The 22925-nt window shown below is 39.7% G+C and overlaps 1 protein-coding gene across 1 annotated transcript in view; it reads right to left on the reverse strand.

Annotated features, from left to right (window-relative positions):
• Positions 1-22925, reverse strand: part of SLC5A10 (solute carrier family 5 member 10) — a 1811293-nt gene that overhangs the window by 408435 nt on the left and 1379933 nt on the right. The gene's annotated exons all lie outside the window — the stretch shown is intronic.

Here is a 22925-nt window from a genome sequence, read left to right on the forward strand (position 1 = left end):
CAGATCTAAATATAACTGGAAATTTAAAAACAAACTACCCTGGTGGTCTAGCAACATAAATAAACTCTAAAATAAAAGAAAAACAAGCTCATTAAAGTATACAGCAGATCAAAAGGCCCTCATATCAAGGATAACGTCAACATTTGACTAAAAATGTAAAAATACTATTCAGTCTACTAAACCAGGGCATGAACATAGGTTAACATCTGAAATTAAGAATAATTACAAGTCCTCCTTTAGCTATGTTAGGAAACTACAACATCCAGCATTGCTCTGAACATGTTATTGGTGACATCACCTCATCTGATCCAGTAGACATTGCCAGCAAAGTACAAAACAAACTCAGTGTGAATTTTACCACAAAGATGACTATCCAAACCACACATATCCCTGAATCTCTCAGAACCCACATCTTCACTAAAGAAAATGTACTAGAGGTGCTCTCCAGTACACGATCTTTAGTGAAGATACACTGGAGATGCTCTAACTTAAATACTTCCACCATGGGAGCTGATAATATATTAATAGACAGTACTAAACAAACCCTGACAGAGCCATTCCTCAAACTAGTTTACCTGAGTTTAGTCATTAGTTTTGGCCCTGGGGTTTAGTGCACAGCAGTAGTGATGCCACTCTACAAAGATGGCCCCACTATTCAATCCAGGATTTACAGGCCCATCAGCCTGACAAGTCTTTTTTTAAAGCGATAGAATGTATTATAAATGACATGATAAACTATGACATTGAAAACCTCATTAAGCTAGAAGCACAACAATTTGGCTTTGTCAAGAGTAGATTCTGTCTAATGAATCTGGTTAACTTCTTTGAAACAGTAACATAGGCTGTGGTCATGCTGCCATGTGGACAGCATGACCACAAGCTGTGGTCATACTGTCTGCATGGCATGCCTTGACCTGGCCAAGGCATCGGACATCATCCTACTTATTGGAAGAGTTTGTAAGTTTAATGCACTACTATGTGTTAAGATGAACAGCAAATTGGCAAAAAGACACAACCCACATGGTGTGGGTAACAGGTGCAGCATCAGAGAGTATAAAGTGCACAGTGATGTCCCACATGTCTCAGTGCAGTGACCTCTTTTGTTTGGCATTTACATTTCTGATCTCCAGGCCATAAACCGAGACCCCTGGCTAACCATGTTTGCAGACAGCTGTAAACTGGGAATCATTGTCAAGTTCCTCCTCTAACACCAAGCCCTTCAGCAAGAACTTAATCATAAGCATTTGTTGTCTTAAAAGTGAGCTCAAACTGAATTCTAAAAAGAGCAATATTGTCACATTTGCTAGATATTTTCTGCTCCCTGCATTTAACATGGACAACACTTCAGTCCTAAATGAGAATGCTATCAAAGACCTTGGAACTTGGGTTGTTAATTCCCTCTCCTTTGACCATCATTTAACTACAGTAGCCAGAAAATCCTTCTATTTAGCACAGCTAACTGCCAAAGGAATATCATCAGCTAGAAAGAATGCGATATTCCTACTAACAAAAATCACTGGTTTAAAAACACAAAGCTGCCATAAAGGGAATGTGTCACTGTAGTGAAGGTAGCTCGGTGGAATGCAAATCAGCCAAAAATATTTGACTGAAAACACCTTCTGTCATAGTGGGGAATTCCTTTTTCATTGCTGTGTGACCTCTGAGTAGGTATATTTAAATTCAGGGGTGGGAGTGGGGTGTCTTCCCACATGTTGAGTTCAAGGGGTGATTTTTTTAGAATTTTGCTGGAAGTGCTTTCGCTAAATATATTTGGTGGATTTTCTATCAACATAAATCCTTCCAGTAAAGACTGGAAGCATTTTACCTTTATTTAATATCTTATAGACTCCTGAAGGGAGATCTATGATCTACGTTTTACCTTGTATGTCATTAGGGACCTAATTTTCCTTGATCTCTTGTGTCTCCACAAATCAAATAGTTCCATATATACCAGAAACATGAATCTAAATCTTCATCAGCATATAAATAAAACATGGTGGAAAAATAAGTTCATTATTCAGCTCCTGAAATTGACTCCTTCTGCAAACTAAGCAGTGTGATACTTCATCTTCCTTCCAACAGTGTGACCAACTAAGCCCAACTCAAAAAAGGAGGTGCAGTCCAAATGTGGTTACTGGCACGATGTAAATGATCACAAGACTCAGTTGCCTTGTATTTCCTATGATTCTATGAACCCACAGATGAAGGGAGTAGAAAAAGCAGGTACATGAAGTGTTGGTGGGGTACTGCCAAAACATGGGCCGTGGACTGGTATGCTGAGGAGTAGGAATGTCATGGGGTATTAGGGAAATCTGTCTTGGCATTCAGAAAGGCAGGCAGCATTATAAGAAATCTTTGCTCTTGGGGGCAAAGTACTGGTGCTGTAGATAAGGGGGCTGCATATTCATACTGTAGATGGTGGTACACAAGTACCTGCTGAGCCCAGGTTTGGAAGATTAGATGTAGGATACTCTATATCCTTTATGCAAACCAGTTGGCACAGAGTGCTAAAGCTATAAGTTGTAGTTCCTGTGGGTCAGGGTTTGATTCCCCCCACCCTCATTTGCCTGCAATGCAAGTCAGTTAATCGGGCAATGATCCTGGGTCACCTCTGAAAAGAGCATTGTGTCAAGGGGGCCTACATGGTTAGCAAATGGGTTTTATTATTATTATTATTAGTAATAGTAGTAGTAGAGTTGGAAGTAGAGAGGCAATAAAGGAATGACAACAGGAAGGCAGTGGATAGGGGTAAGTGAAGAGTGGATATGAAATTCATTAAATATTACATAGAGGGTTGACTAAAACCATCGAAAGGCAGAAAATAACTGAAAGAGTGACAGTGATGGTAAAGGGGTAACAGCAGAAGTGTGTATGCTGCAGGATCTAAAGTTAATAGAGGCAGAGATGGGTGAGTTAAAAAGAATGACATTCAAACTGCTTTGGAAAGACTATATAAAGGGAAAAAGGAAGAAGTGTGCTGTTATGAGAAGAAGGTGGGGTTGGATTTGAGGTGATCAGATATGGGTGTGGGAAATGGGTAGTAGTGGTGAGATGCAAAACAGGGGAGGTGTTAGTAGTGGCACAGATCTTTTAAGGACTGAGTAATGGTAATGACGGACAGTTTGGGGAGTTCCTTATGCAGATCATGAAACCTAGAAAAGAGAGGGTGCTGATAGAAGGCCACTGTTCTTTTGCTGTGGTGATTCATCTTTCTAGACAGAACATGAAATACCTATATGCCAAAAAATAACCCAATGAAAATTTTGACTTTTGCAAATATCTTGGGATGTGCAAGCAAGAATTTCTTTTAATCTACACATCCAGTACTTACATAAAAGAGTCACAGGAATTACTTATGAGTATGAACATAACAAGTATAGCATTTTCTACAGGGTGAATTCATAAAGGTTAACTTTTAGGAATTCAGAGAGAACCCTAATATGATATAGCATGGTGATTTTTCACAAAGATGTGCAGCATTGCATAGGGCTGGCTTAGTGGCCATGCAGTATGATAATGAAGCAGTCCGGGGGGGGACTTATGCTAATGTTCCAATAATCCAGGCTAAAAAAGGTAACACTGAGAATGCCATATGACTATTTAAGCCTATCTAATCTTATTCATATAATACATCTTATATATAAAAAATGGCATTCTCAGTGTTAACTTTTTTAGTGTTAGTAAATAATTGGAAAATCAGTTGCTGCATTTTAATAGGTTGTTTTTTAATTGACAATGGTATAAGTTTTATTTGCACTGGAAGTGACATATAGGCTGATGAAGTGGTATTCCACACCACAAAAGTGCTTACTATTCAATAAACTGGGTTTTATTATTTACGTGGATTGCTTTCTTTGAACATTGGTTGGCCCATTGGATGCTGCTTTGGATTATTGTTACATGTGTTTTGTTTAGAGGACCATTTATCCATGCTGTGACCTTATTTCTGTGTATTATATTCTAATGTTTATTTACCCCTGGAATTGCCTCCAAGAAGACATCTGCATGCCCAAGTGATTCATAGTATCACCCAAATGTGTAGATCAGCACAGCTGCTCCTAACTCATTGAAATAGTGAACATGGCCAAAGACTGTGTTCATCCATCACAGTAAAGTTAAGTGCTAGGTTAGTTTAGTGGTTAGGTAGGGTTAGAAGGTGTTTGTGGGGGTGTATGCAAGAGGGCATGTGAGTTTGTGTCTGCCTTAGAGATTCTAGTAGAAGTGTAAGTGACGCGGTCAGATAGGGGTGTGCATGTGTGTATGAATGGATGACAGTTTAAGTGCAATCAGGTGGGTAGGGAACTGTGTGCATGTGTGTGTGTGTGTGTGTGTGTGTGTGTGTGTGTGTGTGTGTGTGTGTGTGTGTGTGTGTGTGTGTGTGTGTGTGTGCACATGTGTGTGCATGTGTATGTGGGTAGGCTCTCATAAGTCCACAAACCCCTAATGAGCATATTTAAAAACATTGACTAGGGGTACAATTAGCCACCTGGGGTTACACAACAACAGGGATGAGAAGAGAACACTAGCCACCAGGGTGATATGAAAAGACTTATGCCATTACAGCATTTAAGCCAGTATGAGGACAGGGCTGTAGGTGGAGCACTAGGCAACAGGGGAGACTCTCTGTGCCTGAGTGGCACCTAAACCAGTAAGGGGATCAGGACTAGGGGATCATGACTGGGAGAAATGCTAGACACCAGGAAAGACTCTCTGTGCCTTAATGGAACCAAAACCAATACAGTGATGGTGGGAGACACTAGACAGTATGGGCCTGAACAGGTTCAGTAGTTACTTTGAACAAGACTGATTTATGGCCTGACCTTACCAGGAGGCCATCACATATGAGGGAGTGCAGTGACCCCCCCCATGTTAGGAGTTACTATGCCTAGGACATTTGAACCCCTTTTGGGGATACTGGCTATCTGTTCCAAAGCATCTGTATTGATAAAATCCAGGAACCTCTGGGTGAGCATGTTCGTGCTCATATATGTCACCCAGTCGATGGTAGGATCATTGAAATCTCCCATAACTAAGGCACTGGGCTGTATGGCAAGTGACTCCAGTAAGTCCAGGTAGGTGATTTGCTTTTCTTGGTTCATGATGGGGGACCTATAGCTAGCACTGATGTGGTACAGTATTTTGCCTGTAGTTAATTGAATATGGAGTAGTTTGACAGAGTAGTACTGTATGAGCAGTCTCAAAGAACTTGGCTTTAATGAAGATGGATACACCTCCACCTTTAAAGGAAACTTAGAAAAAATGAAGCAGAACTTCACAAAATGCCAGGGAGATGACAGAAAACATGGACACAATTTCTTTAGCGCTTTCATTCAATTTATTCACTTGAACTTCTTCACCTTTGGTTCTTTCACACTCATTTTGAGATCTGAAACTGTGAAGGCATTGTAGCCTTGCATGGTCAGGGTGCTCTCCATGGCCTTGAACCATGGCTTAGCGACTGCACAGACATCAGCATCTTCCAAAGTAAGGAGTACTTCCAGGGATTGCAGTTTCATGTTTAGGTTCATAGGTTCATAGGTTTATACTAGGCTATATGCCCTAAGGCATTTATAAGCCTAGCCCAAAGTTTTGTGGCTTACGCCACCCCTTATATGAAAAAAATACTGTGGCCATTAGTTTGTTGTGCCTCTGTCCAGCAGTGACACAGAGATGATTCCCGGGGTAAACCTACGATCTCCCATCCACAGGTCAAGATTTCTCTTGAACAGAGCCAGCGAGGTGCTCTGCCTCACATGGACCGGGATTCTATTCCACAGCATAGGGAGTCTCTGAGTGATAAATCTATCCCTCCAGCACATCCTATTTATATCCGTGCTAAGGCTTAAGTCGCTTGCTCTAGTGGTTTTGGTGGATTTGGATTTTTTGAGGTGGAGCATGTCCATTAATTCCGGGTTGGACATGGCCTTGTATGTCAGGCACATGTCACCTCTGAGCAGACGGTATGCGACTGAATAGAGCTGGAGTTTCTTCAATCTGGCAGCATATGACAGATTTTGGAGTCCCTTTATCCTTTTGGTGGGGAACTTTTGGGGTCTCTCCAATTGCTGCAGATGTCGGGTGAGATACATCCCAAATGGGGCATTGTACTCGATCATTGGTCTGATAAGTTAAGAGTACAGGGGAACAATGACCTCACTAGATCTGGATGTGAATCCCTTCATGATCAGGTGGGCAATGTAGAAAGTCTTTCTAACCACTTTAGCAACGTGAGTGTCAAAAGAAAGGCCACTGTCAACCTGGGTCCCCAGGTCCCTGATAACCTCTTCTGTGCTTAGTGGATTGCCACCTATATGGTAGCTTGGGGTTACCTTGTTTTTCCCGAAGGATATGACTATACATTTTTTGGCGTTTAACTTCAGGCCATGGCTCTGGCACCAGCTATCTGTTTCCGTGAGTCCCTTCTGAAGGATATCCGTGTCCGATGCACTTTCCACTATGGCTCCCAGTTTGCAGTCGTCTGCAAACTTTGTCAGCCAAAGTCCTCCCATGTTGGCCTGTACTTCTGAGAAGTAGATGCCGAACAATAGGGGGCCAAGGACCGAGCCCTGTGGGACACCACTTGTGACCGGCTTGGAGTCTGACATAGCGCCAGCAACTCTAACCCTGTGGGTTCTGTCCTTAAGCTAGTTTGCAACTCATCTTGTGACATATGTGTTTACATTTAAGCTGGTAAGTTTTTCTACAATACCCAAGTAGGGTATTGTGTCGAAAGCCTTTGCAAGGTCAAGGTAGGCGGTATGGACTGCCTTTCCCTCATCAATGGCCTTGGTGATTGTTTCGAAGAAGTCGACCAAGTTCAAAAGGCATGATCTGCCCTTGACGAAGCCAAACTGGGTCGGGTGCAATGTCTGCAATTCCCCTATATCTTTGTTTATGAGCTCCATTATGATCCTCTCCATAGCTTTGCAGACTAGACTTGTTAAGCTTATGGGGCAGTAATTACCAGGGTCCATAGAGGCATCGCCTTTGTGGAGTGGGACCACAGTTGCCGTACGCCACTCCTTGGGCACGTATCCTGTGGTAAGGCTGAGATTAAACAGCTGCCTTATGTGCGGGTTTAATTCCTCATTTAGCTCTTGTAGCACACAGCCGGGGACACCATCCAGTCCCATTGATGCTGTGTTTTTAGCTTTAGAGAGAGCAGCTTTCACCTGCGCATTTGAGATGTCTGGGAGGCTACACTCCGCTGGGATAGTTATCTCTCCTTTAGGGGAGGGGGGTGAAGTTTGCACTGAACCTGTCTGCCAGTATGTTGGCAATGTCTGTGGGTTCAGTGATTTTTGTATCATTTTGGACTAATTCTAAGCATATCTGGGAGTTTCTGCCCAGGTTCCTAACATAGCTGAAAAAGGCCTTATGATTGTCCTTTGAATCCATGGCAATTTTTCTCTCAAAATTGGCCTTAGTTGATTTTATGAGTGCTCGTATTTTTTTACTAATAATGATCAGGGGTGACTTCCCTTTTATGGATTTTGTTCTATCATGTAATAGCTTTCTCCTCTTATTGTAAAGTTTGTTAATGGCTGGGGTCCACCAGACTGGACATTTGCCCTTTGTGGAAAGAGTCTTGGTTTTATTTGGGATTGCCTGATCCATGCAGTCCTGGAGGTGTTCATAGAAGGCATTTGTAAGGGCTTCCACAGCTTGGGTTGTGGTTTCCACTGGCTCAGGGGCCTTGAAAGATTCCACACCAGTCTTGAGTAGTGTGAAGTTTGCTTTAGAGAAGTTCTTCACTGTGGTCTTTTTTGTTTGGGGTGGGGGCGGGATGTGGATTTCCAGTGAGATTAGTTTATGATCAGATCTCACCAATGAGGGATATACTTCCGGTGTGGAGCATTTTGTCCCCATGTTTGTGATAATGAGATCTAGTATATTTTCTCCTCTCATGGGAACAGTGACTAGCTGTTCCATGGCATTTGAATTTATGAACTCCAGGAACCGTTGGGCTAGAAAGTTAGGGCTTGAGTAATGTTCCCAGTCTATATTCGGGTAGTTGAAGTGACCCAATATGATGGTGTTTGGAGATACATTTATACCCTCCAGTGTCTTCAGGAAGGCTGTGTGGGGTTCCTGAGTTTGAGAGGGTGGCCTGTAGCATGCTACAATTTGTAGAGCAGTTTTGCCTATGGTTAGTTGCACCTGGATGGTTTCCGAAGCTTCATGCATTGCCACCAACCTGGAGGTGTGGGTATCCTTTATGAATATGGATACACCCCCTCCTTTTGTGGTGTGGTCCGGGTTTTGGGGCCGGAACGCATGATATGAGGTAAAACCTAATAGTGCCAGGGTGCTCTCAGGAGCCTTGAACCAGGTTTCAGTTACAGCACAGACATCGATGTTCTCCATACTGAGAAGGGCCTCGAGTGCGTGCATTTTGAGATTTAGACTTCTGGCATTGAGCAGCATTACCCTCTGTTTCTTCCCATTTTTGTTTTCTGGGGTGGTAAGTTTATAATTTGAGCCTTGCCTAAAAAAGGCACTATGGGGGTGGCAAGAGCCTTAGCCAATATCCGGAATCCCAGGGGTGACAGGTGCAAGCCATCCCTTGCGAAGCAGCGTGGCTTGTCAAGCATGTCTTCCCAGGCAGACAGACACTGGATCCCCTTTGAATGACACCAGACATTAAGCCAGTTGTTAAAGCTGATCATCTTGTCTCTATATTGTGGCATCATTCTTGGTGAAGGAAGGATACTGCTCAGGGTCAGGGTCATACCTGCCTGGGCTACATAATCAGAGAGCTCCTCTATGTCTCTTTTCATGTAGTCCAGGGAGGTACTTCTCAGGTCATTCACACCAGCATGGACAATGACTGTGTCATATTTGTACTTGCCGTGGAGTGACCCGAGTGCTTTTGTTATGTGGCGGATTCTAGCGCCCGATAGGCAGCTTACTGTGACCCTCTCCTTGTTCAGCCTGGTGAGTGGGACGTCAGTGTGTCTGACTATGGAGTCACCTATGACAAGTATGTTTGGTGTTGTATTTGGCCTTAAGGGCTGTGACTGCTTTGCACACTGATTTTGTGGTTTATGTGTTGCTTGTGGGGTGTCTTGAGGTAGCAGTTGTTTGGGTGTCTGCTTTGGAAGCCTCTGCTGTTTAGGTAAATTTTTACTCAGAGCCTCCAAGTATGTCTTTGTGTGTTTATGTGTTTGATTCAGTGGTGTGGTAGCATTATGTGAGGCTGGTTTTGTGGTGTGTGTAGTTGCCTTCTACTCCTGTCTGGTCTTGCCAGTCCTGAGTTGAGAGAGCTCAGCCTCCAGTTTGGCTAAATAGCTGCATCTCTCACAAGTATTTGTGTTATGTGGGAGGAGGAGAGGGTTGTCTGTGTACATGAGGCAATTGTAACATTGCCTCAATATTCCCAGATTCACCAACTGGGAAGGAGAGGATGCCAGCATCTGGCCCTTCGACATCCTAGAAAAATTAAGAAGTTAGGTATGAGACTGAATAAGAGAGGACTTAGTAAGGAAGTGGGTACTCCTGGGGGGGTTTCGCAAGTGAGGGACTTTGTATAATATAGAAGTGACAAGTGCTGAGCTTTTTTTTTTTGAGAAAAAAAAAAAACTTTTAGGAATAAGTGCTGCGCTTTTTAGTCAAGGGATATACTGTTTAGGTTACTAGTAGAGCAGTTCTAAGGGAAAAAATGAAGAACAGACTTTATGGAGCCAGAAAAAGTTTAACCTTGTTAAACCGGCGCTGCCCGATGCTGCTCTAGTGGCAACTCCGCGCTAAAGCGTGCTTTATAGCAGGGAGCTGGAAAAGGCAGGAAATTACCCAAAATGGCCACTGAACTACAAGTTACTGTCTTAAACCACTCCTCTGAGGACAAACAGGCAGCTCAGTACTCCCCACTCCCACTGGTGAGTAAAGAAACTTCCCCCTGACCAAACAAAGAAAATGGAGAAGTACAGGAACCAAGACAAAGCCCAGGGATCAGCAAAATCTGATCACTGGAACAAACTAGCCAGGAAAGTTAGGAGAACAAGAATATTTTTTGTTTTTACAAGTTTTTTTTCACAGACAGAACAGAAAACACAATAAATGCTTTGCTTTTCGATTAAATGCTATCAAAAGCAAGTACACTTGAGTGTATTAGCCTGTAGTTTAACTTTTGAGCAAACTTAAACTAAGAAGTGCAACCAACAATTAAAGCTTATAAAAACAGGAAAAACAGGTAATACCAGTATAAAATAGACAGAAACAGTCGTCAAATAACACAAATGGTCGAAAAATGCAAGAAAAAAATACTTAAAATCTGGAAAGTTGCTTTTTCCTTTCTCTGCTGCTCTAGGAACTCTGCTGGATACCACGAGGAGCTGTGCTGAGTTCTCTACAGCCAGAAAAGCCTGCCAAAGCATGCTTTATAGCAGGGGGCTGGAAAAGGCAGGAAATGACCCAAAATGGCCACTGAACTACAAGTTACTGTCTTAAACCACTCCTCTGAGGACAAACAGGCAGCTCAGTACTCCCCACTCCCACTGGTGAGTAAAGAAACTTCCCCCTGACCAAACAAAGAAAATGGAGAAGTGCAGGAACCAAGACAAAGCCCAGGGATCAGCAAAATCTGATCACTGGAACAAACTAGCCAGGAAAGTTAGGAGAACAAGAATATTTTTTGTTTTTTTTCAAGTTTTTTTTCACAGATAAACATTAAGCAGCAGAACCTCGAGTTTGTCTTGAGTGGATTTTGTTACTTCATAAATTTTGTTGTTTTGACATTGCCTAAAAACACACTATGGGGTATGCAAGTGCCTTTGGCAGTACCCAAAAGCCTAGAGGAGACAGGCACAGATCATCTCTGGCAAAGCAACGTGGCTTGTCAACCATGTCTTCCCAGGCTGACAGATACTGGATCTCCCTGGACTGGCACCACAAGCTAAGCCAAGTGTTGAAGTGGATCATTGTTTGTTTATATTGTGGCATCATCCTGGGTGAAGATAGAATTCTGCTTAGGGCTAGGGTCATACCTGCCTGGGACACACAATCTGAGAGTTCAGTCATGTTTCTCTTCTTATAATCCAGAGAGGTAGGTCTCAAGTCATTCACCCCAGCATGGGATATGACAGAGTCATAACAGTACTAGTTGTTGAATGACTTGAGTGTATGTGTGATTTGATGGTTCTTGGCACCTGACAGGCCGATGACGGTGGCCTTCTCCTCATCCAGCATGGTGAGGGGGATATCTGTGTATCTCACTATGGAGTCGCCTGTGACCAAGAGATTAGGTTTTGAGGTGTTTTGCTTTAGCGGTTTATTTGCTGAGACACTAGTGTATGTGTGATCATGTGTAGTGGTTTCTATTTGCATATGTGCAAGTGGTTTATGTTTGGGAGGTCTCTCATTTTTTTGGTAGGCTTCTAGTGAGTACCTCCGCATATGTGGTTTTATGTTTCATGACCTTGTTTTGTGTGAGAGGTGAAGAGTGTGTACTGACAACCTGTTTGACATCTGGTTTGTTGTTATGTGAGACAATTGATTCCAATTTCATAGTGTAATTACATCTCTCACATAGGGTATTTGTTTGTTTTAGGAGTAAGTGGTTGTCTGCATACATGAGGCAATGGTTTACTATCAATATGTCGAAAGACAAAATAATTTGAGTCCGACATATCGAAAGTAAACCTTGAAATTCAAAACATAGAAAGAGTCACAATGTCGAATCTGCTGATCGAATTCAGCAGATTCAACATTGTTTTCGAACACATCACATGATGTCCGTATAGGAGCACATGTAAAGCAAACTCCTGTAACAAACATCCACCCCCACACCCCCTGCTAACTATATATTCCAAATCTAATATAGCACTACAGTGAGGAAAGGGAAGAATTTCCCTAACCTCACTGTACCACGATCTCTGTACAATTCTTTGAATTTATTTCAGCGAATGCACACTGCATTCGCTAACATAAACTTTCGACCATTGAGATGTTCAACCATATGAAAATTTGAATATCTGCATTTAGAATTTTTCATATGGGTACATCTCAACTCAAAATTTTAATAGTAAACCTGAGGCAATTACTATATTGCCTCAGGATGCCCATATCAATCAGGCTGGCCAGTGAAATGATGGCAAACTGCCCATCCATTATAGCAGGTTTTTACCATAGGTACTATTAGGGTAGGGAGTGGGCTAGTTTGACCAGTTTTTGTGCTAGGACTAACAAAGGTGCTTATTCTATTAAGGGCTATGGATGATAAGTGGGGCAATGCTGTTCAGTGGGCCCGTAGAGCAGTAGGGAAGCTTGGGAGGGTTGAACTGACAGATGTCTCAGGAAAAATTGAGTTTCAAGGAGTTTGCATCTATACAGGACCCTGCTAACCCCTGTTGCATGGTGCACTGCAATGCACAAACAAAAAGCTTAAAAACAGGTGAAATTAAAACACTTTTAAGCTAATCTACCAATAGGAAAGTACACAATGAACCTTCCTCCAGCAATCCCTAGCTGAGACAAGGCTGGATCCACAGTCTCCTGCCACAAGGGTGCAGGGGAGTCCTTCTTAATGTAAGATGGCTGGTTTAGTGCTCAAGTGTATCAATAACAGGCTAGATTCAGCAGGTCTGAATGTAGTCTATGCTACCTAGGTATCAGAACAGTGCAAATCAAGTGCAGAGAAGTGCAAAAACATACATAGAGCCCTTTTATGTGTTTTACAGCTGATAGACCAGATAGACAACTACTGCCACTAGATGAATATTCCCAGTCCCCCTAATATAAAAACACAGTAAAGAAGTGTCTGGAGTGAAATGCTACCACAAACAAATTCAAATATGTAGATACAACAGTGTACTTTAAACAGCTTATAAAAGTGTGATTATTCAATAAAAGTACTTCGCTTTGAATATGAGTCAAGAGCCACTCAGTTGTATAGAATTTATAAAGGCAGTAAAAAACAAGATAATCTGATTAATAAGCCCTCCAGCCAATATAACTATATTCAGAAATCACAACTGGTTCCCCAACCTAAACAGACAAGGCTACATCCCAGTGCACTAGATGGAAAATCCACTGACCTGTTTTGACGTAAAAACAATTTTTGCTAGAGTGCAAAAATACACTACTTTATCCAACAGCTAGCTAGATAATGAAGTCAGATCAAGTAGAGCAGACACTGGGAGGCAAAAATGCACTTTTTAAATATAAGCAGAAGGAAAGGTGAATAAATAATTCAGGATATCAACAGCAGTGTAGAAAAGGAGGAGCATATTAACCTCAATTTACAGTAGGGGTGAGCAGCTTAAAATCACCAGGCTTAAAGCACATCAACAAAGTGGAGGGTGGCTAGGAAACACTAGCAGGGAATCAACAGCAGTGCTTTAGTTTATGCAGGCTTGAAATCTTTTCAGTAAAAGACAAAGGGCAGAAATTCAGTGTGTATTTAAGTATCACTCAACAGACAATATGTGCAGCCTAGATAATTTAAGCATATTGCTTAGGCACAGTCTTTAATGAAGAACAATATGTTTTTCTGCAGGTTGCTAAGTTATGGAATCAGTTGTGTAAGGAAATTAGAGAAGCAACACTGTATTCTTTTAAATTGTGACAAAATTTTGTTGGATGCCACATATTTAACCCATTATTTACAGATCACAGTCTCCTTAAAATCCCTGTATTGGTTATTTGGGAAGAAAGACTTTCAGTGGGCGTGTCAAAAGGATGTGATACATGGAATGAAGGAGTACAGCTTACTGGATATCTGGAACTAAGTTAAAATGGACAAGAGGGAGTTCACATTCTCAAGGGAGTGCCTACAAATAAGTAAGTTGGACCAATTTATGATGAGTGGAGTAACATCAGGGAAAGTGAAGATGGTGGTGATAGAGGAAGATGATATTTCAGATAATGTTCATGTCTTTATTTGGGGGTTATTAGGTGGAAGGTCGAAGAAGGTAGAAGAGAGGTTGGAACTGGAACCCACTGTGGTGAGAGACAAGAAAAAGGGAGTGGACCAAAGACCAGTGGTTGCTAGTGTCTTCAAAGCAAGGAGAACTAAATGAATGGGGTAGGGCTTGATTACAGCAGGTTAATGACCTTTACCTGTGTTCAAACAACAGATGTGGTCATTCATTTTGATCATCAGACTGCTTCAGTATGCACCCACTCATGGCCATTTTACCAGTTATACACATCTTGCAGGTCTGATTTTAATCAACAAGACCAACCTTAGGTGAAATGCATCCCTAGACAGAGGACTCTGAGGAACTTAATGGTGCACACTAATCTCCATTCCCCAATACCCCTCCCCTGATTTCTCTTCATCCTGTCCATACATACACCATCCATATAGATTAGACCTATCATTTTTTAACACTTTATCTTTCTTTTAAGTCCCCAACATGCTTTTATCACACCCCAGCTGACCATGATAAGTTTGGGGGATGTAAGTGAATTAAGCCAAGGATTCACAGGATTCTAAATTGTCCAAGGTGCATCTTTTTACAACTTTTTGATTTAATACTGGCTTGAAAAAAGCATGAGTAAGGAAAGAAATACAGTCATTTTTTTTTCTTTCATGGAAAAATAAGTTGCTTTTATAGCTTAATATTCTAAGATAACAAAACAGTAGTTCCCCGATATACTAAGAAGACAACTGCAAGCATATACAAATCCTACTGGGAATAGTGTCTGTCTTCCTGCCCCTCCAAAAAATTGCTGCCATCTGTATACCCTTCTGGTGTTAGATTGTGACAAAATAAAAATATAAATGGCCAGAAGTATATACTATAGACCTGAGAATGTTGGAGAGGAAACCAAGGCACATGGATAAAGCCCATAGAAAGAGAAAGAGAGAGAGAGCACATGCAGACTCCACACAGAAGTAGTCCCAGCAAAAATTCAGCTACAGAAACAAACACCGTTAGATAGAATCACTACACAATGTGGCAATGCTAGTGATCAGCTGCTACCACACACATCCTGCCCAGACCCCCACAGAAAGTCACTTGTTGAAGGAAGTGTTGATGCTTGACTGTATAACTCAGGTGTCTGGTTGCACCAAATGAATGAAAACATATATAAATAACTGAGACATAGAAATTTATTTTCACCACTCACTGCAGTCTAAAGATAATGTGCAGCCTCCCTATTCCCACTCTCACCCACACATGTCTCAACCTCTTATCTCAAAATCAAAGAGAAAGCCCAAATTAATGGTGGACAAAAGACCAAAATTAGGGACAACTATTGCTGTTATACACTTACAAACAAGATAGAATAACAGACTTTAAATTCAGCTTGCATGTTTGAAGTTTATTAAGCCTTGAACTGAAACTTCTCTCATCATTATTAACTGACTGCAAACCTCATTTATTTGCCAGATAAACCACAAGCGTAAAAATAATAGACCAACATATCACACACAATTAGAGACAGTAATTAGTCTTCTTAGCTCACTACTGTCAGAATGCAGAGTGCAACTCATTGTAGCAGCCACCAGAATACCTCTCAACACTTTATATCAAGAATCAAAGAGAGATAGTGCCTTTATATACTTAAGACGTTGCTTGAATAACAGGCTTTTCATTAGTATACTTTTGTCTGACAACTGTTAAATTTGAAACTAAAATGCCTGTCATTATTCAATGACTTCAGTCTTCAGTGATTGTCCACATCACACATTCTATAAGCAAGAACACAAACCAAAATATAAGGTAAAATCAGGGACAGTAGTGATTGTTATGCTCTCTCTTTTTCCCTATCTCTATAATATATGGGTCTACTTTATTTCACTGAAAGCTCATTTCATTGAAACTCAGTTGCCTGCGCAGAATTTACTGAAAGCTCATTTCACTGAAAACTCATTTCACTAAAACTCATTTTGTTGAAAGTTATATATGGCCTTTTCCCCACTGTAGTGCGTTCCTGGAGTTAGTATATATATTTTGGTTATATTTTGTTTTCTGGAAAGAGCTATTCATTGGACTTGTAAGTATCCATATCTATGGTTTTAAAAATTTAAAATAACACCCCCCAATGTGACTTCTTGACTCTCTCCCATTGGTACTTTAATGGATTCCTACCTGCCCTCTAGATAGCCCCACCTTCCAGTGGCCTAATTGGTCCTCTCATATTATTTCCCCCTATAGACACAGTTCCAACCCTAATATCCACACCCACCTTATGCCTCCAAGAGCTCCATTCTTATCAGACCAGCCTTGTTTGCAAGCTCCCTCCTATTGCTTATCACTACTATGATAACCCAATCAAACCACCAACACGCACATACCCCCTCCACCTTCCACCAATCAGCAAATGGCAGGAATAGTATCACCCAGTCCCAGTTAAAAATTAATATAATGGTTTCTAAATCCATGTTCTCGAATGAATACAGAGAATTTTAATTTTTTCAATTGCAAAGCAAGCGCGAGATACTGTATTTTACTGTAAATTCGCAAAGAATGAACAAACCTTTTTTACTGTAAACTTACACTGTATTAAAACATCTAAACATGTGAAATAAAAATATTTTGTGCTCACTTACCAAGTCTTGTCACAACAAATAAAGCAATCTGAAAATAAATTATGAATCCGAACTAAGCTATTTGTTTTAGAACATTTTTACAAGTTTGTTGTTTAATACTATACCTAGACCTAAGTCATTTCACATGGAGCCTTAAGTTTGCATTCTTGGAGTCATCCTCCAATACTCATTTTTTGTATCTATACAAGTTTGGTACCATACCAAAGGCACCTGCAAACAAGGCCTCAGGGTACGGAGATCCAGCAGAGGTTCTCCATTGTGCTTGAATTTAATGTAGTATAAAAACAGAAATAAAGTTTGGAAAAATCTCTAATCAGAATAATTTCTGCACACAGGGATGTCTTTAGGCTATGGGAAGTAATCCTTTATTACATCAGTGTGAGAAGTACAATTAGTTGGTACTGTTTAGAGCACCATACTCCCCATATTGCATTATTTTTCAAAAGAAAACAAGGGTAATATTGTTCCTTTTGTAAATGCTTACTGTAAGTGGAGAAAAATGTTGACACCCCAGCCTATAAACTAGTTGAACTTGATATAGTTATACACCTGCCCTTTTAAAAGCAGAGTTAGCATTTTTCTCTGCAGATACACATCACAAATTTTAATTGAGTCTTGTTTTTTAGCTTGTTTCTGCATTACTAGTACAGTTTATTTTTCAGATTCATAACCAGAACTGACACTTCTTTTGGAAAAATATTTTTTGACATTTTTTTTCTTAAGTTTCTGGTCTCATGGTTACTCTTATTCATAATAAGAGTATACTAAAATGTGCAAGGAACACTGTTCTGCTAGATTGCTAGTTACCTGTCCACCAGACCTAGACTGCCAGTTCAATCACAGATCCCTTGTTCCTCACAGCCTTCAAAATCCTATCTGCAATCTGGAGGTCTAGTCTGGGTTGAAGTGATGTCGACATGTTTTAGTTGACTGTTCTCCCTCCTGTCAAAATTAAATTAAAAATCTTTTCTTCAGCATCTATAGTTCATCAGAAGGACATATGGAAAGATATTAAAGATAAGAGGCACATGACTTTTGTCTGACCATGATTTCTCTACTTAACCTAGGAAGACAAATACAGCTTTTACCCTAACATTAAAACTTTGTAGTCAACAGAAAGGGAAACCCTGTATTTCTATCTAGTACAGTTAAAGTCAGTCTGTCTGGAGGTCCAACTATGATTTTTGAGCTGAAAGACTTAGAGAGGTATTTCAGACAGGGTTAGAACTAATACGGAGACTTCCAAGATTTGCAGAAGTCAGACTCTCTCTCTCTCTCTCTCTCTCTCTCTCTCTCTCTCACTCCCCCCCCCCCCAATGCAATGGGCAAAATGGAGAATTTTCTTAGGAAAACAATACATTAAAGGCATAAAGCAACCTTGGCAGTGGATTATAAGAGTAGAACTTGAGTCACAAGGATGAAATGACTGAGCTTCAGTATTTAATAAGTTGCTGGTTTAGTATGTTAGCCTATTTTTGATTTATTGTGGAGGCTGTATCTATTAGCACACACTTCCTGGCCAGAACATTCATTTAGGAATGCAAGATAATGGCATAATGATTGAATGTGGTCTGTGCTGTGTGGCCCAGAGGTGCAGGATTTGATCCCCTCAGCCTCTACTGCCTAAGTGTGTGACTGTAAGCAAGTAACCAGACACTGCTCCCGGGCTGAGTATGAAAAACATCTATGGAGATAATTGCTCTACCCTGGAAAACAAACAGAAATAAATAAGCGGTTGGCAGCTGTTTAAGATTTGTTGCTGAGTTCATTAGCATAAGCTGTTCAATCTGAATTGCTTTATAACTGTTTTTGATACATAGTGCCAGCTGCTGGAATTTGTAGCATATAAAGGTTTAATGTAGAAGTTGGCAATGTTCATGTTTTTTTTCAATAAATGGACACAATAATACATATAAAAGAATTCCCTGGAATGCGTCTTGATCTGAAGAAGTCTACAGCTCTTGAAAACAGCTCAGCATGTGAAAGTGTTCATCCTTCATTTTAGTGGCTCAATAAAGTTTCCTGTTTGCTGGGCAGCCACAGTGGTGCAGCAGTTAGCCTTGTCACCTCACAGCAAGAGGTTCTTCAGTTCAATTCTCACTCTGGGGCCATCTTTTGGTTGTCTGTTCTTCAGTTAGCTTTTGAAAGTTGATACCCCACAATTCCATTGGAGTGGGTGGGGTTACATAATTATGTATACAAATTTTGTGTTAACCACCGTACAGATTTGTTCCTATTTTTTCATGGACCTTTGTCTAGATTTTTGATGTTTCCAGGTTGAGAGTTATGGAGATAAATTGGTTACAATCTGATAAAGAGAAATCGGCTAAGATATAATGTTATCTGAAAGCCTTCTGGTGTTTTCTCAGTTGAAAGAGCTATAAATATAAGACAAAACCAGACAGAACTTAGTAGACGCACAGGCTGCAATATGCATCTTAGCATGGATAACCTTTATTTCAGGTTAACTCAAGTCTATGAATGTGGCTGTCATTTTGGAACATTTGTTCCAATTAGGAGTGTAAAACTTGAATATTTGAAGATGTACATAGTTTTGTGTATTAGTATTAGTAGGTAAAACTTCAATATTTGAAGATGTACATAGTTTTGTTATTAGTGTTAAGTTAATTGGTTTTAAGGGGTATTGGGTGTATGTTAGCTTTTTGTTTTAGGGCTTTCAATAAAACAAAAAGTTTTGTAAGATGTGAGATAGGCTCAAATGGATATGACAAGAAACAACTGTATAAAAGTTCAACCTGCCAAACGATGTATGCATGTAACTAAAAAGCTAAAACTAGACATTTAACAAAAAAGATGTTATACATAAAAGGTGAGAATAATAGCTTTTTAATACAATGATGTTTTCTGTAATGTCTTTAATTGTCAATAATCTCACAGATAAATACAAAAAAGAAATAGTGGTGAACTATATTAAAAAATGTAGAATTTAAATAGCTATGCTACAGGAGACACACTCAGGAAAAAAATAAACACGTACATTTGATAAAGAAAGGTTTTCAGGATGGTTATTTAGTAGAATACCTGGGACAAAGGAAAAGAGGAGTACTTATATTAATTGCAAGAGGAGCTCCAACAGTGAGAGAAGAAGATAAAAATATGATAATAGTAGATTTGTAGTACTAAGGAGCTACTGGCAAGGGAGAAGGATTACATTAGGATGTATTTATATTCCACCTAAAACTGCTATAGTGGAGCTTAAGAAAATTCTGGAAGATATAATCAGTTTTCAGCAAGGAATAATAATTATAGGTGGGGACTGGAATTTGATTTGCAGCAGTAAAGATATGACAGGAGGGCCATAAGGGAAAGTATAACAAAGGAGGGTAGACTTTTGAAGAAATTTATGAAAATATTTAGCATGGAAGATATGAAATCAGTACTAGGAGTTTGGAGTGAATTTACATAGTATTCCCAAAAATGCAAAAACTGGGCTAGGCTAGACAGAATTTACATTTCACAGAAATGTGCATTTAATCGAAGGTCTTGATATTCACCCAATAACCTTTTCAGATCATGTGCCAATAATAGCTAAAATTAAAACATAGAGTAATGAAATAAAAATTAGACACTAGTACTTTCCCACATATCTGTTGAAAAGAGAGGAATTTAAGGAGTGGGTAGTGGAGATTATTCAGCAGCTCTTCAAGAGGATAGAAATTACTTCAGAAAATATAGCTAGGGAGTGGAATAAAATAAAGGTGGAGTTCAAAAATAGGGTGAAAATAAAAGAAAAGGAGCTATGGTTAAGAATTAACCAAAATTATTTGGAGGGAATGACAAATGTTAAAGTATTGCAGAATAGGGGGAATCTTACTGAACAAGAAGAGGAAACTGCAAAATAAAATTACTTCAATGATATATGTGAGTTTAGAAAGACTGCTGTTAAGTAACTGTTTTTTTGTTAATAACTCTAGAGCACAAAAACTTTTATTACAGTGGCACAGGCAACAAAAAGTAAAAAGAGCTATCACCAAGCTTAGAGAGCCTATAAAAAGGAAGTTAACAAGAGATCCTGTAGAGGTATTAGAAATATTTCAGAAATTCTATGAAAGTCTGCATAAAGCAGAGAAATATGGAAATCAAGAAAAGGTAGGAATGGAAATGTTTATGGAAGAATTAAATATGCCAAGGTTAGAGGTAGATGAGGCTCAATTATTAATAGTTAGGATAGGAGAAGATGATATAAAAATGGTGATGTATAACCAGTCTTCTAGACTAGAGAGTCCCCAGGAATAGATGGCATTCCTGTGGAAGTTTGGACGCTAGGAGGGAAAACAATGATAAAGATCTGGAATGTTTTGTTTAACAGTATTTTAAGAGAAGGATTTTTATTTTTATGAGCGAATAAAGATTTCTTATAACTCCTGACACTGTTTTATTCCACTGGTGTTTGCTGTTACACATTTTTGTTTTTATTTCCAGTAGTTTATTTATCTCAACGAGTGTATTTCTTTTTTATTCTCATGATTATAAAGTGTTTATGTCTATAATAGCTAAAAGAATGGCAAATATGATGCCAAACTTGATAGATAATGATCAATGTGGTTTTGTGGAAGGGAGGCAAACATTTGACAACACTAACAGAACACTGATGATTCAGAGGGAAGCAGAATGTAAGAAAATACCACTGTTGTTGTTGGTTCCTGATGCAGAGAAAGCATTTGACAGAGTAAGCTGGGACTTTATGAGCATGTCAGTGGAAGCATTTCTATTCCCTGATAAAATTACAAGGTTGTTTAGGAGAATATATGAGGGGTCAGAGGTGAAAATTAAAGTGGGTGGGGTCCTCTCTGATAATTTCTGCTTGAGCAGAGGAACCAGGCAGGGATGTTTTCTTTCCCCTTTGTTATTTGCATTATATTTAGGATCATTGGCAAAGAAAATAAAATACTCAGAAATTCAAGGATATTATTGGTATGGTAATCAAGAAAAGCTGACTCTGTTTGCAGATGATATTATTTTACAGCTAACAAAAAAACAGAAAGGACATTACAGTGTCATGGAACATTTTAAGACAGTTTAAAATCTTTTTGGGATACAAAATTAATGAAGCTAAAACAAAGGCAATAGTGGTAAATTATGTATAGACATGAACTGGTTCAGCAATATCCATATTTCTGGGAAGATGATAAAATGAAATCTTTAGGAGTATGGATTAAAATGATTCTGATTTGGCAGCTAAGGGTATGTGGGAAAAGACTAAACAAAAGATAATACAAAAACTAAGAAATTGGAAGCTCTGCTATATTGATATGGATAGCAAGAAACAAGCAGTTATTTTTTTTTGTCCCTTTAGTCTTATACACAGGGCAATCGTATTTTTATCAACCAGAGGAGAAGTTGTGGATAGCAATTAATAAAGAGCTGAAGGATTTTATCTGGGAGGAGGTAAATGCAGATAGCAATAATAATAAATTATTTGGTAAGGCACATGCTAATGCTGTAAGACTAAATGAAGGGGAGTGGAGGGAAGTGTGTGATAGGACTGTATGGAAGGCATGGGAGTGCACAGGAGTGAGAATATACTGGTTCAGAGAGAGAAAAGAGAAAGCAGGTTGCAGTGAATATGCCACAGGGTGAGGAAAAAAGGTTGTAAAGAGATAACTTGGTGAGTGTAGAAGTGGAAGTGAAGAGTCATGAGAGAGACACCATTGCTAATCAAAGTGCAAAAAGATACAAAGAAAGAAATTGAAGTTGAGATGGTGTTTGCGAATTTGGGGAGAAAGACTGGTTGGGATGGTGGTCAGAAGAGAGGAAGGCAACAGGAAACTCAGTGGCATAAATGAGGAGATTAAATTATGGGAAGAGAAAAAGTCTTGAAATTTAAGACACTTACTGTCAGCAAGCATTTTCTTGTGGGCTAGGCTTTGATTCCCTTAGCCTCCATTTACCAAGTGTGTAACTCTGGGCAAGTCACGTGAAGAGAAAGTACTTCCAAGCTAAGTCTGGAAAATGACTATGTGGATTAATCTTCCCTTGTTAAGACATATAAATAAATAAAAAAATAGCGTAGTTACTCAGGACAGGCTGGGTGTCTGCAATTTGACAGATTAGAGAAAGCACTGAGGGAGAAAATGAAAAAGGGAGACAAGATTGCTTAAGAAAGAATATCATGGAAACAAAAAGCAGAAGACAAGGAAGGCAGAGATATTATACAAGGATATTGTAGAAAAAAGTTTGAAGTTGAGGTGAAACTGTTTAAGGAAGGACGAAGAACAGAAAGAGGACAGTGTTGGAAGATGAATAGTATTACAATTTGTATTGCCTTTTGTTCTTTTTAATAAGTGAAACTTCCAGTTTTGATTTGTTAAAGTAATATTAGTGATCTGCCGTATGTTTTACTGTTGGCTTTACAGAAGTCCTTCAACATAAGGTAAGGAAAGTATAGAACTAGCAATGCTCT

This window comes from Protopterus annectens, chromosome 12.part0 (genome assembly GCF_019279795.1).
Source record: "Protopterus annectens isolate FY-2018-M chromosome 12.part0, PAN1.0, whole genome shotgun sequence".
NCBI classification, from domain to species: Eukaryota; Metazoa; Chordata; order Ceratodontiformes; family Protopteridae; genus Protopterus; species Protopterus annectens.